The sequence below is a fragment of the Chiroxiphia lanceolata genome, chromosome 4, assembly GCF_009829145.1.
Source record: "Chiroxiphia lanceolata isolate bChiLan1 chromosome 4, bChiLan1.pri, whole genome shotgun sequence".
NCBI lineage: Eukaryota > Metazoa > Chordata > Aves > Passeriformes > Pipridae > Chiroxiphia > Chiroxiphia lanceolata.
In genome coordinates this window covers 27,452,058-27,470,927 of record NC_045640.1, presented here as the reverse complement: position 1 = coordinate 27,470,927, position 18,870 = coordinate 27,452,058, and the positions used below count along the sequence as shown (strand labels likewise).

At 42.3% G+C, this 18,870-nt stretch overlaps 1 protein-coding gene across 3 annotated transcripts in view; it reads left to right on the top strand.

The window, feature by feature from the left end:
- Positions 1-13,931: 13,931 nt before the first annotated feature.
- Positions 13,932-18,870, top strand: part of TEC (tec protein tyrosine kinase) — a 46,802-nt gene continuing 41,863 nt past the window's right edge. The window contains exon 1 of one of the 3 annotated variants that reach the window (XM_032686254.1): positions 13,932-14,025. The gene's annotated coding sequence lies outside the window, so the exon portion shown is untranslated. Of the gene's footprint in view, positions 14,026-14,201; positions 14,275-18,870 lie in introns of those variants that run through there. The other 2 variants (XM_032686255.1, XM_032686256.1) reach the window with 2 other exon arrangements.

Sequence of the window (18,870 nt, the reverse complement as noted above, 5' to 3'; positions counted from 1 at the left end):
TAAGAATATTCTTTTTCAGACCAAATGTCAGTGGCACAATAAACCTTCAGTCACTTACATTAATCTTGCTTTTACTGTAGCAATACAAGTTTAATCCTTTCTATCCTGCAGCTACTGGGATCAGGATGGGACTGGTGGCTGGAGCTGGGAGTGCGACAGAGTGTGAAGTGGGGCTGTGACAAAGGGCTCTGCCAGGAGACATAGGCAGTGTGGAGAAGGACCAGGACCAGGAACAAACACAGGCTTCTGGGAGCTGCTGCCAAACTGCAGCTCTGGTGATCATGTCACGTTTAAGGGTCTCCTCTGTGATGTCATGGGGCAGCTCTGAGAGCTCTTCAGTGGTCAGTGCGCTGCCTGCATCCTCCCTCCTCTTTTTCTTCCTTCTCCCTTCCTCTTTCCCCACCCATTTTATGGTCTGTCTGTCCCCCAGATTCCCTACTCCAACTTTCTGCCTCCTGCTGACACCATTACTCTGCTCCCAGCAGCTCTAGCACTTTTTTCTCCCTACAAGTACACTCCCAATAGGTGTGTGGACGGGCGGGGGGGGGGGGGCAATGTGAGAAAAAGGTTTCAGAATGGCCAAATCATCTGCTGCTTTTACAAAGAGAAAAGGCAGTTGGGATGAACAAAGAGAGTAACTGCTTAATAGTCACCACAGTCTATGCTTGAATAACAAAGACCATGATCCTGCTTTCTCATTGAGTGTCCTCATGTTCTGGGAACTGAGGAGCAGCAAGTCTTGGACCAGAAGCGTCCTATTAAATAACAAGTCAATAACAGGCTCCCCTGAGCTTCTCAGTCATCAGATTCCAAGCCTGCACTGGCCAGATGTGAGACCACACCCGAGCAGAGGCCCCATGGTGATTATACACGAATAACATTGATTGATTGTAATGCCACAAAAATGAAACCTTTCTGTTGTGTCACAAGAGCAAGAGAAGTTCCTCTGCATGTGAAATTAGATCTTTGGCAGATTTTTTTTCTGAACAGCTGCAATTTGCACCCATGCTGTCTTTTCCACACACACACGCAGAGGGAAGGGAAAAGCAGCCTTTTTGCAGCAGTATTTTCCACATCTCAGGACCTGCATGGGTGCTTCTCTTCTCTGACTTGAGGCAGGCTCTTAATGCATGTGATGAGAGGAAATGGCGAGTGCTCCCTCCAAAGGAAAAGAAGCCTAAGCAAGGCTCCCATATCACTCAAGTAATTCAGCACACATCCCTCTGACAAGTGGTTCCTAGAAAAAGGCCACCAGGAGCCTTGTTTTGAAGGCCTTTGAGCTCCCTAGCATGGACATCCCTGTGGTTAGTTTCTCACAGCTGTAATTTGCTGAATCGTTGTCTTTGCATCTGGTAACACTGTCCGATTTTGAAACTTTTATTTCACTTTTCACCTGAGAGAACAATCCCTTAGGGGGAATAGTACATGAAGATGGGCAGATGCGTGGTGGGAAGTTAACATTTGTAGCAAATATTTAACTTCACGCCTGGAAAACTAGACTGGTTTTTAGGCAGCTTTGTTTATTCTCCTGCAGAAGGGTTGTTGCCTGCCAGACTTCTCAAAGGAGGTGTTCAGCAGGCCCACACATGTTTGTGTTAGGCAGTGTTTATCTAAACCTTTGACAGAATAGAAAATATCATTTGTCATTTTACTGTATAGTATGTGCAGACATTGAACACAGAATGGAAGAAATATTCCCGTCATAATATGTCCCTGTCAGAATTAGTGTCAAAACTGTTTGTCTGGTTCTACTAAAAGAATCAACATTGTAACTTCAGTTATTTTTAAAAGATATCTCTGAGTATATCTGGCCTCAGCAGTCATGAGACAACACATTTAGGCCTTTAGAATTGACTTAGGTTATTTGGAAACTCAGGAATACAGTCAGGGGCTCTGCACACATCGTCAGTACCTTTCCTCTAGAAACTAAACAGCAGTGAGCTTTATAAAGGCATCTGTGTGTAAATACGCTTAAAAGTATTTATAAACAATTTTTAAAGCTATTTACTGCTGAAAATATCATCAGTGAGAGACCCACAATCATTAGATCAGTCTTCTTACCAAATTAGAAGCCTGCCTGAAAGGCAGGCAAAATTCCAAGTAAGTTCTGCCATTGAAAGCACATCTATCTTTGGTACCATCAAGTATAAAATGTAGCTCTTTGGCATGAAATTATATGCCTGCTCTTTTTCTGCACAGGAAAAAAAAAAAAAAGATGTTAACATATTGACCACAACCTTCTTAAAACATGTGTTTTATGCTCTGGAGCCAGAGCAATTCTAGGATACTGCACAGATTCCTAATGAGGCTGGTATTCATGCCATATCATGTGGCTAGAAAATGTATGAACAAGTATGTACTTCAACCTTTATAATTTTAATAATTAATTTACTGATTACTCTTTTCAAATGTTATCGTTGTAATAAATCTTTTGTATCACAGAATAACAGACTAGCTGAGGTTGGAAGGGACCTCTGGAGGTCATCTGGTTCAAGCCCCCTGCTCAAGCAAAGCCAGTTGACTAGTTGACTGTGTCTAGGTACCTTTTGAGTATCTCCAAAGATGGAGACTCCACAACCTTGCTGGACATCCTGTGCCAGTGCTCAGTCACCCTCACAGTAAAACCAAAATTGTTTCCTGATGTTCAGATGGAGCCTCCTGCATTTCATTTTGTGCCCACTGCCTCTGGTCCTGTCACTGGGCTCTGCTGGAAATAACCTGTCTCCGTCTTCTTTGCACCCTCCCTTCAGGTATTTACATGAACTAGTAAGATCCACCCTCCATACCTTCCCTTCTCCAGGCTAAATAGTCCCAACTCTTAGCCTTTCCTCACAGGAGAAAGGCTCCAGTTCCTTGATCTCTGTGGCTCTTCGTTGGACTCTCTCTGGTATGTCCAGGTGTCCCTTGTAGGGAGCCCAGAACTGCACCCAGGACTCCAGATGTGGCCTCACACCTGGCCTTCTGAGTAGGAGGGAATAATCACCACTCTTAGCCTGCTGGCAATACTTTATCTAACACAGACCAGGATACCACTTATCTTCTTCACGGGCAAGGACTTGTTGCTGGTTCAGCTTCAACATGGTGTCCACCCCAGAACCCTCAGTTCCTTTTCTGCCAAGCTGCTTTCCAGCTGGGTGGCCCCCAGCATAGACTGGTGCAGGGGGTTTTTCCTTCCCAGCTGCAGGACTTTGCATTTCTCCTAGTTGAAGTTCTTGAGGTTCTCCAGTCAAAGTCCCTCTGGATGACCCTCTGGTCTATCAGCCACTCCTCCCAGTTTGGTGTCATCGGCAGACTTGCTGAGGGTACACTCTGCCCCATGATCCAGGTCATTAATGAACACATTGAACAGGAGTAGACCAGTATTGACCTGTGGGGCACAGCACTAGTCACCAACCTCCAGCTAGACTTCATGCTACTGACCACCACCTTCTGGGCCTTGACGACCCATATAATGTTTGAATATTCACACTAAGCTCATCATCATGCTTTGCTTTTTCCATTTTTTGCATATCTGCATGTATAGTTCATTAAAAAATGCAAGGTCAGTTTTGTTGTGGAGTTAGCTACCAGTATTTCACATTTATCCATCACTTGGAAATAGCTTTGTTGCTCTTTAGAAAAAACTGCTGAGCTCAACATACTTAAAATGCTGTGGTGAAACTGAAGTGTCTCAGAACATTGGGAAAGGATTTTCTGTTGTCAAGAAGATACATGATTAATGCTCATTTGCAGAGTGCAGTGATTTCATTCACTTGGGTAACATTGAGTGAAACCTTATATGTCTCCACCCGTATGAAGCAATCTTCTCTTCTATCATTCAAAAAAAAGTTTCTAAATTTTCTGAGAGCTCTCTCAACATACCTTTATTAACAAGCCAATGCTGGAAGGAAAAAGACTTCATTGCACTCAAGAAGTTCTTAAGACAGTTTTCTCTCTGCACCTTTTTTAGCACCAAATCTTCTTCAGAATGCAAAGTAAATGAAAAGTCAGCAACTTTCAAATGTGTTGGAAGTTTGAAGTGCTGTATTTACATGCATACTGGAAAAGCTAGTATGTTTTAACTGTCTTTTTTGCTTAGATTTTTATGAAAATTTGTTACTGAAGAGGAGAGAGGGTATACACATAGCATAGACCAAATTTTGCAATTAAATTAGGTTTATGCTGAATTATTAATGGATTGTATTTAACAAGGCTCTGCTTCTGTCTGAAGATAATATGCTAATACTAACAAAAGTAATTAAGATTTGCAGTCAAGAAAGGAAGATGTGTGACCAGTTTTAAAGGTGGTTGGAGTAATAGAAATACTGTATGCAAACAAAAGAATTAACTAAGAAACCTGTGACATTACCTTGGTACTTGAGTTTGGAGAGAAAACGAGAGTATATCATTTGCAAAGTGGCGTATCGCTGTATTATTAAAAAACTACATCGTAGGGGGTTTTTTTCCCCTTCCCTGTTCTCTGGAGAAAGCATTTGGCTGTTTTGCACAGTACTGAAGGTATCCATCGCCATCTAGTGGCTTCACGTTGTGTCTGAGTCGGAATCGAGCACGTAAGAGCCTTCCCAAGGTGCTGTACCAGGACTTGAGTCCTTCCGAAGGACTTGAGGTCGATAGACCTCGGTCACCGCTTTGGTGGCTCAGGGCTCATCCCTGAGGAGGTGTCTCAGAGAGGGTACAAATGTGTGCAGAGAGTTTCTAGTGGGACAGCTTTTGCTGTACCTGTGAGTGGGGAGGTAGCATAGGTATGTTTGTGCTCTGACCTCTGCACTGACATTTTCCTGATGAGATTTTGGGAGCACTTGAAGAGGAACCCCTGCTCATTCCACGGTGGAAGAAGTTTCTTGTATTTGGAGAATGCCATAAAGTAAATCTTAGGGCGTAACCAATCCCAACACTTATTGATCTGCTTTCTTCAAGACCAGTATTATTTTTTGTCTCAGTGTCATGATTTTTTTTCTTCTGGATTCTTGTATGGTAAATTTTTTTGTATCAAATGAGGGCTGATTTTACCCAACAGTGGTAAAATAATAAATAATGCACAGGAATGAGTAAAACATTCTCTCTGTGGTCTCCTGCTCAAAGAAACCAACGAACCCCAGGGAGGAGCTGAGTTAGCCACTGTGGCCTCTGTCAGCAAGGATGATGAGCAAAAGGAAAGGCCCTGCAGGGAAACCAAAAGAAAATTAAAATTCATTTTTTTCCTGGAGCATGTTTCTCAGTGCCTAATTAAGTTGCATACCTTTTTGCTGAAGAAGTCCACAAGAAGAACCGTCATTAGATTTCCCACTGCAAGATTATTATAGGGTTTGTCAATCAGAGGCAAATTGGAAAAATATTGTTTAGAAACCTCAATGGATTATAAGAGCAAGCTATGCAGGAAGAGTGGGCAGGAGACTCCCTGGAAGAGGTTGCAGACAAATAGCCCTCTCATGCTGGCTGTCAGCAAAGTCAAAGGAAAATACTCTGATCTTGAAATGACAGGTCACTAACCACAAGTCAGTAGGCTTGATACCGAGATTCACCCCTCTAATTGTAGGTGGATCTTGATGAACTATTTGGTGTAAAAAAATTCAGTACAAATTTATTCCATTATTTCCCTATCAAATTATTTGCTTACCTCCTAATATTATCACAATATTCACCAAGCTGACTGGGATCTTTGCTTTTCAATAATGACTAAAACAGCAAAGAAATTCAAGCAAATAGTAAGAGGTACCTTGGCCATATAAACAACAAAAAAGGAGTGGATGCCTTATAAATCACAGATATGGTTGCAATTAAAGGTAATCTTGGTCCCACCCCAAACTATTTGGCTAATTATTTGGCTCAGCATGAGTAATGATAATATTGCAGCACACACAGGTAAAACCAAAGATGTTCATGAGAATGAGCGTGGAAAGAAAAATTGTTGTGTGCAAGATGAAACTAAAGGGCAAAGAGCTCAGCTCTCAAGGAGGCCCAGTAAAAGAAATAATAAATCCAGTGGTAAGAGTTTTAATGCATTTACTAAACCAGACAGCAATACCATATGATTAAAAGAATAAAAAATTAAGTAGCAGTATTTAAGGAAAAAAGTGATGCACAGAAATGTATTTGGATGATTTCAACTGTCTACAAGAACTCAACATTTTGTGAAAGAAATAGAGATATGAAAGTAGATAAAAATCGGAGACGTACTTACCAAAGCTGGATTGTGCCAAATTAACTTGGTATTTTCCTTTGCTAAAATACACCATGTTTTTAGAGAATGGAATTGCAATAAAGGAAATCCATATAGATTTCAGTAAAGTGACTGACATGGTATTATATGGAAATCAGTGTGATGATGCAGGAAAATCAGAGGGAAAAAAACAGCTGGAAAGCAACAGCAATGGCTGTACTTACAGGAGACTGCTCAGGTAATAGGGGATGATTTGTGTAACTGTGGATTAGGGACTGACACCATTTATCATTTCTGTTAATTATTATGTCCAAATAAAATAAATAATTAATCAAATACACTGGTGATAGAAAGAAGATATCTGGCATGCACAGTAGGACTGAACTGCTGTAAAAAAAGGTCTCAATTGGCAGAGGTCTAAGGCAATAAAGACAAGGGGCTTAAAAGACTAGGAAGAATTTCTTCAGTAACTCCAGGTTCATCAGCTGCTGAATAAAGATGAAGAGAAAAGCCTGCCTGGAGATATTTTTGCAACTGTCTAAGCTGAGATCTTATGGAGAGTACTCAGAATAAGTCTGTCACAGCAAAGAAAGATAACACATACTCAGAGAAGTTCAGGAAAGAGAACCTTAAAATAGTTTCAGTATAGGCCAGAAAGTGTCTTGTTTAGCTCAACCAGATGAAACCAGATGTGGTTTCACAGAGCAAAAAGGGTCAACACTGGGGAGGAAGAACTATGCAAGTCAAAGAACATTGCCCCAGGAATATATTTTCCAGATTTCTCCTCATTCAAGTTGCAATTCTACACAGTCTGAACATTTCCGTTACAAGCAATACATTGGTGCTATGCTATAACCAAAAACTGATCTCATACTCCCTATTTACTCCTATTATCAGTGGGAATTAAAAGCTTGCAGCATCAGGATCCCTCAGGTCCCTTTGTAATTCAGGTAAGTTGCAAACTTACAAGATTCAGTGTTGGGTTTCATTAATGCGTGTAATAACTATGAGTGTGCCAGTACATATACCACATTGCAAGTGTCCACTGACATATATTTCTCTGTATTTTTTATATATATATATATGTATGTATGTATTTGACTTCAATCAAAATGCTAAGATGAGGTATTAGAATATGGTAAGTAACAGCAATGGAACTATTATACCACGTTGCCAGGTAAAATACCAAATTTATAAACAACTATATTTCTCTACCAAAATTAAAATGAAGAAATAATATCTGAACATGTAGCTACCATCATGGAGAATTTCTTTATTGAGGGCTTGACAATAACAAGCACAGCACAACAGGTTACCTTCTGTACAAATCCTTCTCTGTAAATATCCTTGATCCTTTGCTGTACTGTATTTTGGACACATGCAATTTAACTGATTTTTGTCATTGTCATCTTGAAACAATCTTTGGAGTGTACCAGTGAGCTGTGACCTTCTAAATGCCTTTGTTGCTTAGTGGAAAGGCTGAGTCATTCATTGCGAGGGATTTGTGAAGGATGCAAAATCAAAATATATGGGATACATTCCACGCAGGTGTGGCTGCAGTCAGTGGTGCTCTAGAGCTAAATATGAACCATGATTATGCTTCCTCCAGGAGAAAGGAGCTGTCTTGGTCTGAGGCATTCACAACGAAACCTGCACGTTAGGGCATGGTAGGATGCTGGAGTCTGGTTCACTGAGACACATTTTACATTTCCTCTATTAACAGGTCTGAACCTGTTCCACTGCTGCAAAATTCTTTAAGTACAGAAAGCCCGACATGAAAGCTAAGCTATATTCAGACCTCAAAAGATGTACCAAAATGACAAAAGTCAACCCTCGGTAGAAAGTTCAGACAGAAAGAAAATTCAAAGGCCTCTTATTTTTAACCACGAATGTAGCAGTTTGTCTCAATTTCCCAGCTCAAACAATGTGTCAGGCTGGCAAGAGTGAAATATTTTCTATGGGCTCAGTTCCTAGTATTGTTCTCAAGCCAAATGTGAGGCTAGATAGTAATGCGTCAGCCCACTCATGGTCATGGCACAGGCATCTCTTACTAGTGACATGCTTGTGTATTAGAACAAAGAAACACGTGAAGGCAAAGGACTTACAGACTTCTTCCTTTCTCATAAACACTTTGGCAAGAAAATTTTGAGAAAAACGTTAAGGTTTCTCCAAAGAATATCATTATTATTATTTTTAAAAAATACTTTTAGTGCTCTTCACAATTGATTTTTTTCCTAAGAGTTAAGCATGTAAGCAGTGATAGCTAAATAGTTCTCTGAAAATACTGGATTTATGACCGAATCAAATGTAGCACAGAGGAGTACTAATTTGGGAAAGTGGGATTATTGTCTGTTGTTCATATTGCCATATTTCTGGAGTTCAATGTGATGAACACATTGCATTGTTTAAGCTTTGCTTTCATTAGATGGTATAACAAATTGTGTCCACATGCACACGTGTGTGTATCTTTGTGCCTATACATGTACATACATACACACATACATCTATTAATTGCCTCATATTTGCAGATCATATTGGACCTGAAAAACTGTTAGAATGCTGGACTTCAGCTTCAGAGGTTGCAAGGAAACAGGAATGAAGCATGAAGGGGAACTACCCTCTTTATGTCACTTGAGGCTCCCTAATTGTCCCTATACTTAAATATTAAGAGCTTTTATGGACAATGAAGCCAATTGTTTTCAGCAAGACCGTAGCTGTGGACATGATATTGCAAAGGATGCAACATTCATCTCCACTCAGCTTTGCTCACAGCAGTGAAAATTCACAGGGGTTGAATTAGGGGGAAAAAAAGTTATATTTTCTGTCCCTACTTTATTTAATTAGTAAATATAACTTGAGAAGTGATCATCAGTTAAATAAAACCTTTTAACATCAAGTTACTAATTATTTAATAACAAAACAAGTGCTACTTGCTGTACCTCTCAGTTTTGAAAGTTTGTAACATTAATGTCTGTCAATGAAGACTGGAAAAATGGGGTTTAGAGTGAGTGTAGGATGTCAAGTTCACTCCAAAATAAGTTCATGTAGGTGATGATCATAGTGGATTTACTCTATCATTACTGGGGCATAAATTAATGTTGTGTGGCAAAATTCTTGGACTGAAGGCTGCTCTCATACTACTGATTGCATTTGTTGAAGTGGGCTTACATAGTCAGCCAGATACATGACATATTTTATTTTGCAATTGTGTAAAAGGAATCCCAAATACACTAAAGGTCCAAAAGCAAAGCCGTAGATTGACCTATATGTAAATTCAAAATAATTTAACTAGGAGTGTATCTACAATAATGATGCCATGATCACAATCACAATCTGAACTTCTCTTGGGGATTAGGATTTTGGCGTGGTAGCTTTATAATCAGTGTGGTTCAGCTACTTTATCTAATTAAATCAGTGTAACATGGTTATATTACACACAAACCTCTCGGAAACAGAGGAATATTTTTGCTTTGTGTTCTAACCTTATGCAGTCTTAATGTGATACTTTACATACAAGCTAAAATTGCACATTGACACCTACTTTTCCATAGCATATTCTAGCTAAACAGACCACATCCTGACACAAACCCTTCTTTCAGAGTTTTTGCTATAAATTTGGTGTAACTCCACTAAGGTCAGATGTGAAATTCCAGTTTTGCTGAGCTCAGAATCTGTTCACTGTAGCACACATACTCACTGACTATATTTTGCCTTACCACCTGTATCTGAGAGCTAAACTTGCTTTTGAATCCTAAGGGTTGTCTCTTCAAGCAGGCTTACTGTTTCCTTAGCAGCAGCACGTGTGGCTTCTAAACCACACATGATGCTATCACAGTGTCTGAGGCTGCCCTGCAGTGTCACCTAGCCACAATTTTTTCCCGTGGCTCCTGGTAGCTGCATGCTGCAGATAATTCACACTGCCTCTATGAGCTGGCACAGAGTGAATCCTACTAAATTGTGTGGCCCTTCTTGGTTACCTCCTATGGGTCTTCTGAGAAATATCTAGAGGCCCAGGAATCACAAGCTGAAAACTACTAGAGCTGAGCAACCCAACAGTCTAGTCCACTTTCTTGCCTTTTTAGATAGCTATTCTTTGTATCAGTACTGGCAAAGAACTCCAGTATGCTCCTCAGCACTACTGTGCTGACCCTGTGTGTCAGGTAAAATGTGCAAATAAATGAAAACTCTTTATGTTTTCTTCCATGTTATATATTCACGTTACTTTCCTATCATGTTATTACATTAGCACATCAAGCCACCACTTAAATCAGGCTGCACTGTGCTGAAGACAGGGACTTATTTTTAATACCTAACTCCCTCTCTCAAAACTGGTACAAAGTTCTGGAGAAAGGAAAAACAGCACATTTGCTGATAGGGAAACCAGACAATGAAGGATTACTGTAATTTTTCTCTCATTCACAGGGTTCCCTCTTAAAAGTGAGAAAAACTCTTGTCTGTTATCTCTGCCCACAGCAAGTGAGGGAAGAGAAATAAACAAAGGAAATGCCCAGTAACTGAATTCACAGAAGCCTCTAGGAAATGAAGAAAGACTGAAGAGAGTTTGACAGGCATGAAAAGAAAAAAGAGGAAGACCCTCTCTGTAACTGGCAGAGATGCCTCCCTCTGACTTAAAAGATTGCAGAGAGTGGCTTTTTGAACTCAAGAGCTCACCCAAAAGAACAACACTGGCTCAAAAGAGAGAATGGGTGTGAACCATGAGATGATAAAGCATCAATAGATGAATAACTGCTGGAAAATATGGTCTATTAAAGTTGCCATTCAATTTGTGTATTTGTCTTTCTCTCTTTGGTACTTTACACTACACGGAGGCCTGAAATTTCACAAGCCTCAGTTTTTCCCAAAGTGGAAACTTCCTCCTGGAGAGGGGCAGTTTGGCACAAGAACTCTTCACCGCTATCCTTTCCTTTGCAGTAGAGCAAAATCAACTACTCTGGGAGCTGAGTGCCTTTAATCCAAATGAGACACATCACTAGGGCATTTCAGTTCACTGAGTCCCCAGGGACTTACCAAAGAAAAGGCTTAATCAATAAATGCTCTGATTCCTGTAGTCCAGAGATGGATGCTATGACACCCCAGTCAAAAGGGGCCCTTAACTTCTAAGAAGAAGAGAAGTAACACTAACCCTTTCTGCAAATAGAACCAAAGTCCTGAAATATCTCCTCTTTTTTTGCATTCCCCAAGCTTGCATAATAGTTCTGCATGTGAAATTTTAGAGAAATGAAATAATTTATGGTTCCAGCTTGCTGCTCTTTCTGCAAAGTGGATTTTTTTTAAAAATCCTGAACCCAAAACATGTCCCTGAATGGACAGTTCAGTCCTCTCATGGCTGTAAATCAGATGTATAAAGGAAGCATAATATTTGAACAGTACTTTTGCTTTTTAAATACATTAGATCAAGACATACTAGTAGCCTTGGTGATGAATACTTTCAGATACTTATGAAGTACAGAAGGAAAATAAGACACTCCTTGCAAAATGAAAACTTCCCAAGTAACTCTGCAAACTCTGACACAGTGCAGGGGTTGTCATGTCTCTCAAATTGAAATCACACCACATGCTCATAAAGGCCATGAGAAACCAAAACTGTGCAGTAGAAATCCAAAAGCACGGTGCTGCTCCACTCTCCAGGCCATGAGAAGCCACACGGAACAACGGGCACTGCTTTCTTCACAGTTTTTTGAAAAGATTTCCCAAAGTTTTTCCAAAAACTCTTGAGACTCTTTGAGCCTTTCCTCAATGCATGTGCTCAGCGTACCTTTAAGAATTTCCTGAAGGCTGCTAAGCACATCCCCTTACCACCTGACCTTTGTAGAGTTCTTTTCATTGCTCTCACAGCTGCTGTCCAGTCCAGAGCAGTTATAAACCAAGGCAAGCACAGCTAGTCAGAGCCCAGCTTTCAGGCAGTGACCAACCCTCTTCAGTCCCTCAGAGGCATACCCTTGTCCTCAGCAGCAGTGCCATCCTGTAGTTGCTTTGGTCTCACTATCCTGCTGATGTCTTTGTCTGCCATTGTGGTAGAAGACAGCGGGAGGGGAAAAAGACAGTGGGAGTTAGAACTGAGAACTGCAAGCTCCTTAAAGCTTGGAAACAAATTTGGAATCCACACATCCACCACAAATGCTCTGTTAGTTGACCAATCAACACCTAAGTGTTTATCCCCAGATCAGTATTTGTAAGAAGGATACCTTCAGCATGGCAATAGCACATGCTTTGGACCACTGAGATGTGCTCTGCTTTCCCTTTGCTGCTACTGCAGCTCTGGAGTGAAGTCTCAGGAGTAATGTAGCTGCTGCTGGTTGTCACATTGTAGTATAACACATAATGACATCTAGCTCTCTGCTAGACAACAGTTCTTCCTAGAGCTCAGAAATGCCAACTTATGGGGTAAAGCTATTTAAGGTCCCTCCTTAATCAACTGTTCAGTTTTACTGCCCTTTCCCTGTGCCACAGGAGCAGCAGACAGGGTGAGGAAAGCTGTATCTGCCATTGCTTGAAAAATGAAACAATAGTTGCGTGTTTTGCAAAACTGACTGCATCAGTAGCAGTGGGTAAGGAGGTCTGCATGGACACCTGTGTGTGCTACCACAAATGTGTGGATATAGAGGGGAGGGAGGGTGGTGAGACAGGGCTGGTGCTACTGGTCATCATGAAGTGGCTGCAGGGAGATTGCCGGTATGTTTACACCAGAGAGGCCCCACACACTAGGGATTCAGCCCTGTGACTCCTAGGGCTCACAAGTAGTGTGACAGGCATAGGAGATGTGGTCACACTGCCAAAAGCTAAGTTGGAGGAAATCTCCGAAGTGAAAACAAAGACTCTGTAAGTCATTTCCTCCAAGCTGAACAGAAAGACATCTGTGTTGATCCAGCTATTACGCACTAGTCACAACAAAACAATTTGCTTGCAAGCAGTATAGACTCTGCTTGCTTTCCTCTAGACTGACAGTTAGAAATGTGTGAGATGTATTTCCAATGAACTTTACATTTCTCTCAGTGAGGTTTTGCAGAGTGACAATTTCTATAGGTCAGGCTGGGCGAAAAGAAGGAGGTAAAGAAGACAGCCTGCGCGACATCTCACTACAGACCCTGAAGTCTGAAGTTTAACCCAGGCACCTGATGGGTCCAAAAAGCCACTTCAGTTATTCTGCCTGTAGATGAGTGTTTGAGGTTTGAGGTGGCTGGATGCTACTCTTAAGTATGGATAATTACGAAGGAAGGCATTGTCACCCCGGGGGCCACCGGGGCAAGAGCAGATCTATGAAGGGCATTAAAGAAGAGCAACCTTGGGCTGAACAGCCCACTCGGGATGGGGGAGTGCTGTGCCCACCGCCTCCCTACAGCCCAGCCCGCAGCCCCGCGAGCGCTCACACTCACTGCGGTTTGGAACGAGAAATGTCTGACCGAAGCACCGCTTACGCACAATTTAAAGCCAGCTGGTGCCAAGCACCTAGATTTTGGGGGAGAGTTTGCAACTGAGCTGTGTAATTTGCCTTTTTCTTGTACTTCACCGACACGATTCCGGGCAGCTTCCGCCGGCTGCGTTGGATGTGAGACACCTTCTCACTTGAGCTTCTCGCCGTGCTGCACCTGCCCCGAGCGCGGAGTGTGCCCGGGACGGCGGTGCCGCCCGGCGGGGAGCGGGGCCCGCGCAGGAGCCGCCCCCGCCGCTTCCTCCGCCGCTGCCCCGCGGGGAGCCGCGCTCGGCGGGACGGCGAGGAGGACGAAGAGGAGGTGCCTTCCCGAGCCGGAGAGGGGCACTGCGGTGCCTCTCTCCCTCCCTCCTTCCGCCTCCCTCCACGCCGCCGGCGCCAGGGCTCCTTCCGCGGCGGCGGCCGGGACAGCCAGGTAAGGCAGAGCCGGGGCAGCCGCGCAGCAGACGCTCCTCGCAAGGCAGAGGGGCCGTTCCTTCCTCCACGCTCACAGCCGGGGCTGCCCGAGCGCAGGTACCCGGGTCCGCGCCCCGCAGGGACCTGTCTCGGGGGGTGCCGGATCACGGAGCCCACCCTGCAGCGGCCGCTGTTTCCGACTTCAAAAGTGTGGGCGCCACAAGAGCAGAGGGACCGCTTCCTCGACGTCGAGGTGTCACTGGGACCTGTAAGCGGGAGCAATGACAAAAGCTGCCTTTCAAACCTTTGCTTAAAATTGCTGTAATTTGTGTAATATAAGGGTTGTTATCTAGGCTATCAAACGCATTTGAAAGCCAACATTGCTGAGTACTTCCTTCTTGATGTGACTTTCTTCTCTCTTTCCTTACATCCATGTAACCACTGTGCTCTACTAAGACTGTTCCGCCTCATCTCAAGGCAAAAGTTGCCTTGTGTGTGAGTTCAGTCATCCTAATAATGCCCCCTGCTTTCTATCCAACAGCGAGGTTATCCTTTCTTGGCGGTGAATGCTCTTACAGTCCTTCGTGCTGGGATACAGTATACCTGCTGCTTGTGCAGTAAGTGACTGGACTTGCATGGTGCTTTTCTGCAGCCTTCCTTTCTGTTCCCCCATTGTAACTTGGAACCAGTAATTATTTGAGCTGTAAACTGAGCTTTTAGAGTAGGCATGGCCACAAGCTCCCTGCTTGGAAGGATAGATGGATACCTTACTGTGACAAATGTTAATCTGAAATACTTAGGATTGTTTTATGAGTCAAATAAGCGAGACTGTAGCTTGTGCAGATGGAAAAACTGACTGTAGCAGAAATGCAGATAAAAAGATGTGTTGTGTGTACTTGCTTCTGGAGCGTTTGTTTTTATTTTAGAGTAAATGTTGCTCGTACCTTATCTGGCTGTCCCACCTTTGATAGAGGGTGAAGTTTCCTTTAATTTCTCAGAACCCTCCAGTGACTAGAAAATGGGTTATTACTTACTGCTGTTATATAAATGTTTAGAGTATTTTGGGCAATCAAAAGCAGCATACATACAAACAAGCTCCTAGTTAACTTGACAGGTTGCCCAGAGTGACTTTGCACATGCTCCTCTTACCTTTTGGCACACCAGCTGTGCTGCTCGGACCATGCCACCTGTGCAGAAGAGGCCCTTCAGGTGTCCTGGTCTTGTTTCCTGGGTACTGCTCTTGTAGGTGGGGAGGTAGCACAGGGTGTTACTCATAGCCATTTGGTGGTTATGGTTTTTAAGGAGACTGCAGCAGGAAAGAGCCCAGTTGCTGTCAGCCTCCTCTAACAGTCTTCATGTTTCTCTAGGTTTTATTTTATGTGTTTTATTTATTGAGAAATTACATCTTATGAAATAATCACATTTATCTCTGCATTTAGTCCTTGATGAAAGGGTGCCTTACACATTCCTCTAAATTTCTGAATGAAATTCTGATCGTTTTGAACCAAATGATTTCTATGTGAGCTTGTCTGCTGAAACCACTGAAAACAGAGCAGGATGGTTATATTTGGCACCTTTTTTGTTTTAATAAGGTAATGTCGAAGGTGTGAAAATCAAAAACATACTGCCAGTTAGCTCTCTGTCTTGAAGGAAGTCTAGTTCTCAGCTGTGAGACCTGATTTTATTAGCCCTTCAAAATTTATAGGAGTGCCACTTTTTTTTTGAATGTTAATATAGAATTTTAAAGTCTTTGAAATCTTTTTTAAATTATTGATTGTGAGGCAGCTAGAACTATGTCCTAATTTAAGTCACATTTTAATTCTTAGCTGTAGGCATTTTGGATTTTGCATTGCAATGTATCCAGTAACCTGGCTGACTGCCTACAATGGATAAAAAGAGAGAAAAATAATAGAGCTGATAAAACAATATCAGCTCCATATTTTTTCATTTTGCCCTGAAACAATATTGTATTCAGATATGCCGTGATAGTATGATATCCTGTAATTAAAATTAAAATAACTGGGAAGTGGTTACTTCCACAAAATTGCTTGGAATTATAAAGAAGTGTTCCCCTCCACCAAATGGAGGTGCAACCTCTTGTAGATTTAATTCCCTCTGTGTTGTGTTAGCTTATAAACAGCATACAGAAGATAAGGTGCAATGGTGTAAGTTTCATACGAATATTTATACATCAAATATGCAAAACATGTTCTGTTTTTTAAACAATAGAAGTCTGTGCTGCCTGCTGTCAATGCAAAGATCATGGAAAATAATATTTAGCTTTTGTTAACCATTGATGTCTAAGGTGTTTTTCTACTTTGGCATGGTTTTAATTTTTTTCATTAAACTATTACCTATTCACTGCTGAACTTGGAACTGTGCTTTAAAAGAAGGCAGGTTTGTGTATGCAAAAAAATCAGTTGTAGCATCTACAATGGCTCTCCTGCAGAAGGAGATACCACAATAAAAATTGAAAGATATGGAAAGCAGTACTTGGACAGAGTGGAGTACAGGTTGGCATGGTGAAGAAGGCCTGAGGTGTTAGATTTTTTATATTTTAAAGAACATATGTGCTCCTGAAGTACATGTATCACCAATGGTCAACTGGGTCTCAAGAAAGTATTTTTGTTAACAGAGGGTGTTACTTCTGAAGACAAATCACGAGTTTACTCTGCTACCTCTTAGGCAGAGGAGCATTCTGCTCTCCTGCTTCTGGTCTTTTTTTCTAAGTGTATTTTCTAAAGGAAAAAGCATTAGGAAAACAAGCGTTGTGCAATTTGAGGGAAACTAATGTTTGGGTGGACACATATTCCTTTTGTCTGGTGAGACAGAAGAGGAACTGGGGAGCAGAGGCTTGTGACTCACCACTGCCCCGTGGCCATTACAGTGCTGGCAGTTCTCAGTCATCCCCTGCCCCAGCTGAGGCACACAGGCTGTGATTCAGAGTGAGGGAAAATACCATGTGGGATAAAACCTTGAAAAACAGATAGATAATTTCTGACATGTGGGGAGATGAGTCGCATTGTAGGAGGTGCTTTACAGGGAGGGGAGAAGGTTTTTGCAATTTCCTGGGCATAGAGGTGGGCTGGAGTAAGGAGAGATCTGTTCCTTGCAAGCACTGTGAAGTGGCCACTGTGTTCAGATGGGATCATGAAATCTTGGGAAAAAGACTCCTGGAAGTAGATCTGTCCATCATGGGCAAGGTTTACCTTTCTTAGGAAGAACAGCATCATCTAGGAGCAGTCTTTGGTTTTGACAGTACTCAAACATTTAGGAGAAAAAAGATATTGCTGAAAAGATGCATCTTAGTTGGATGACTGTTCTGTAATCTGGGTGGTTCAGTGAAGGTCATGCCTAGCTTGGTGTGGTCCAACCTTGGTATGGTGGGCAGGAGACATGGTTTTCCAGGGCCTGCTGGAGAGAGAGGAGTTGCTCTGAGAGAATCTGAGCCTGGCCAACAGCCGATGTATAAGAGCTGTTCCCCATCTGCTGAGGCCAGTCATGTAAATCAGTTCCTGGTTACTGGAAGAAGTGTTTGGCCATGTTTGCAGTCACAACTCCTCTTCTTAGGCAAAGCACCAGGCTGCCAACTGGGCTACCCTATTTCAGCTCTTAAGGTAAAAATCCTGTGCAACATTAAACAAATGCAGGAAAAAGAAGAAAAAAACCTGTAGTGTGCTGAGATATGAGGGACGTGGGCAAACTCTTTCTTGGCACTCTTGTTTTTCTCATTCATGCAGATCTGTGAATGGGTGCCACTTTGCCACCCATAGAGTATAACTTCATGTATCCTCAACTAGGTCACAGCTGAGTTTCCTGTCAGGAGGGTTTTTGTTCAACCCTGTGCCTATTACAAGCTGTAATCTGACTAACTTGTAAGATCTAGGCCTTGTTTCCACTTGAATGTGGGGCAGCAAAAAATGGCTTTGGGTGGTAAAGGAAGCAGCATCTGGGCAGGAGACTGGGACCCTACCCTTCGAGTGAGCACACTGTATGTTAGACTGGGACAAATACCTGACCATTTATGTTTATTAAACAAAAAAAGGATCTTGTTGGTTTTGTTTGTTTGTTTGTTTGTTTTCTCCACAGGATAGCCACATAACTTACCATCAGACCCAGGTGATATCTAATAACGTTTTGTTTTAGCTGAATGTTGTAAATCTGTCCTAGGCAGCCCTGTGCACAAATCTTATCAGGTTTGCTGTGCTAGCCTATGGGGTAGGTGAGATAATCATAATATATAAATTCTTAATGTATTCGAGGTTGCTTCTTGTCCTGTGAATTACAGGGTGTCCTATATCACAGGCTCAAGCTCCATATCCTGGCAGAAAGAATAACTGTGTGTGTTTTCCCTGCCTCCTCTCCCCAGTTATGAGCATCTCTTTCCAGGTGAAGTTGCAAATCAGATCAATGGCATGGTGGGAGGAGCAGAAGAGAGGGGGCCTCACCCACTTTGGATTGTGTGACCCTGTGGGAGTCTGTTTTATCACTGGGAACTTTGGGAGAATGACAGGTGAAAGGCTGGGGGGTATGAGAGCAGTGAGAGGTGAGAGGAGGGCCCTCGTTCTGTGTCAGGGGCTGCAGATGGCTCCTCTGTCACCACAGTGGCTTTCTCTTCCTACCAGGGCACTCTCACCAAGCATGAAGGGGCTTGCAGTTCTCTGATTAAAAAAAAAAAAGTAGTGGGCAAGCAGCAAAATTCCCTCAATTTTGTTTAGTCCTTTTCTGCATCTTTTAAGCTGAAACTAATCTGAAAGTCAGTGTGATGCCTACAGTCCCCATGAAAACCTGAGACCTAGCCGTAAAGGACTGTCTTATCTTACCTTTGCAGTGCCTTAACTTTACTCCTTGTAATTTTGACCTC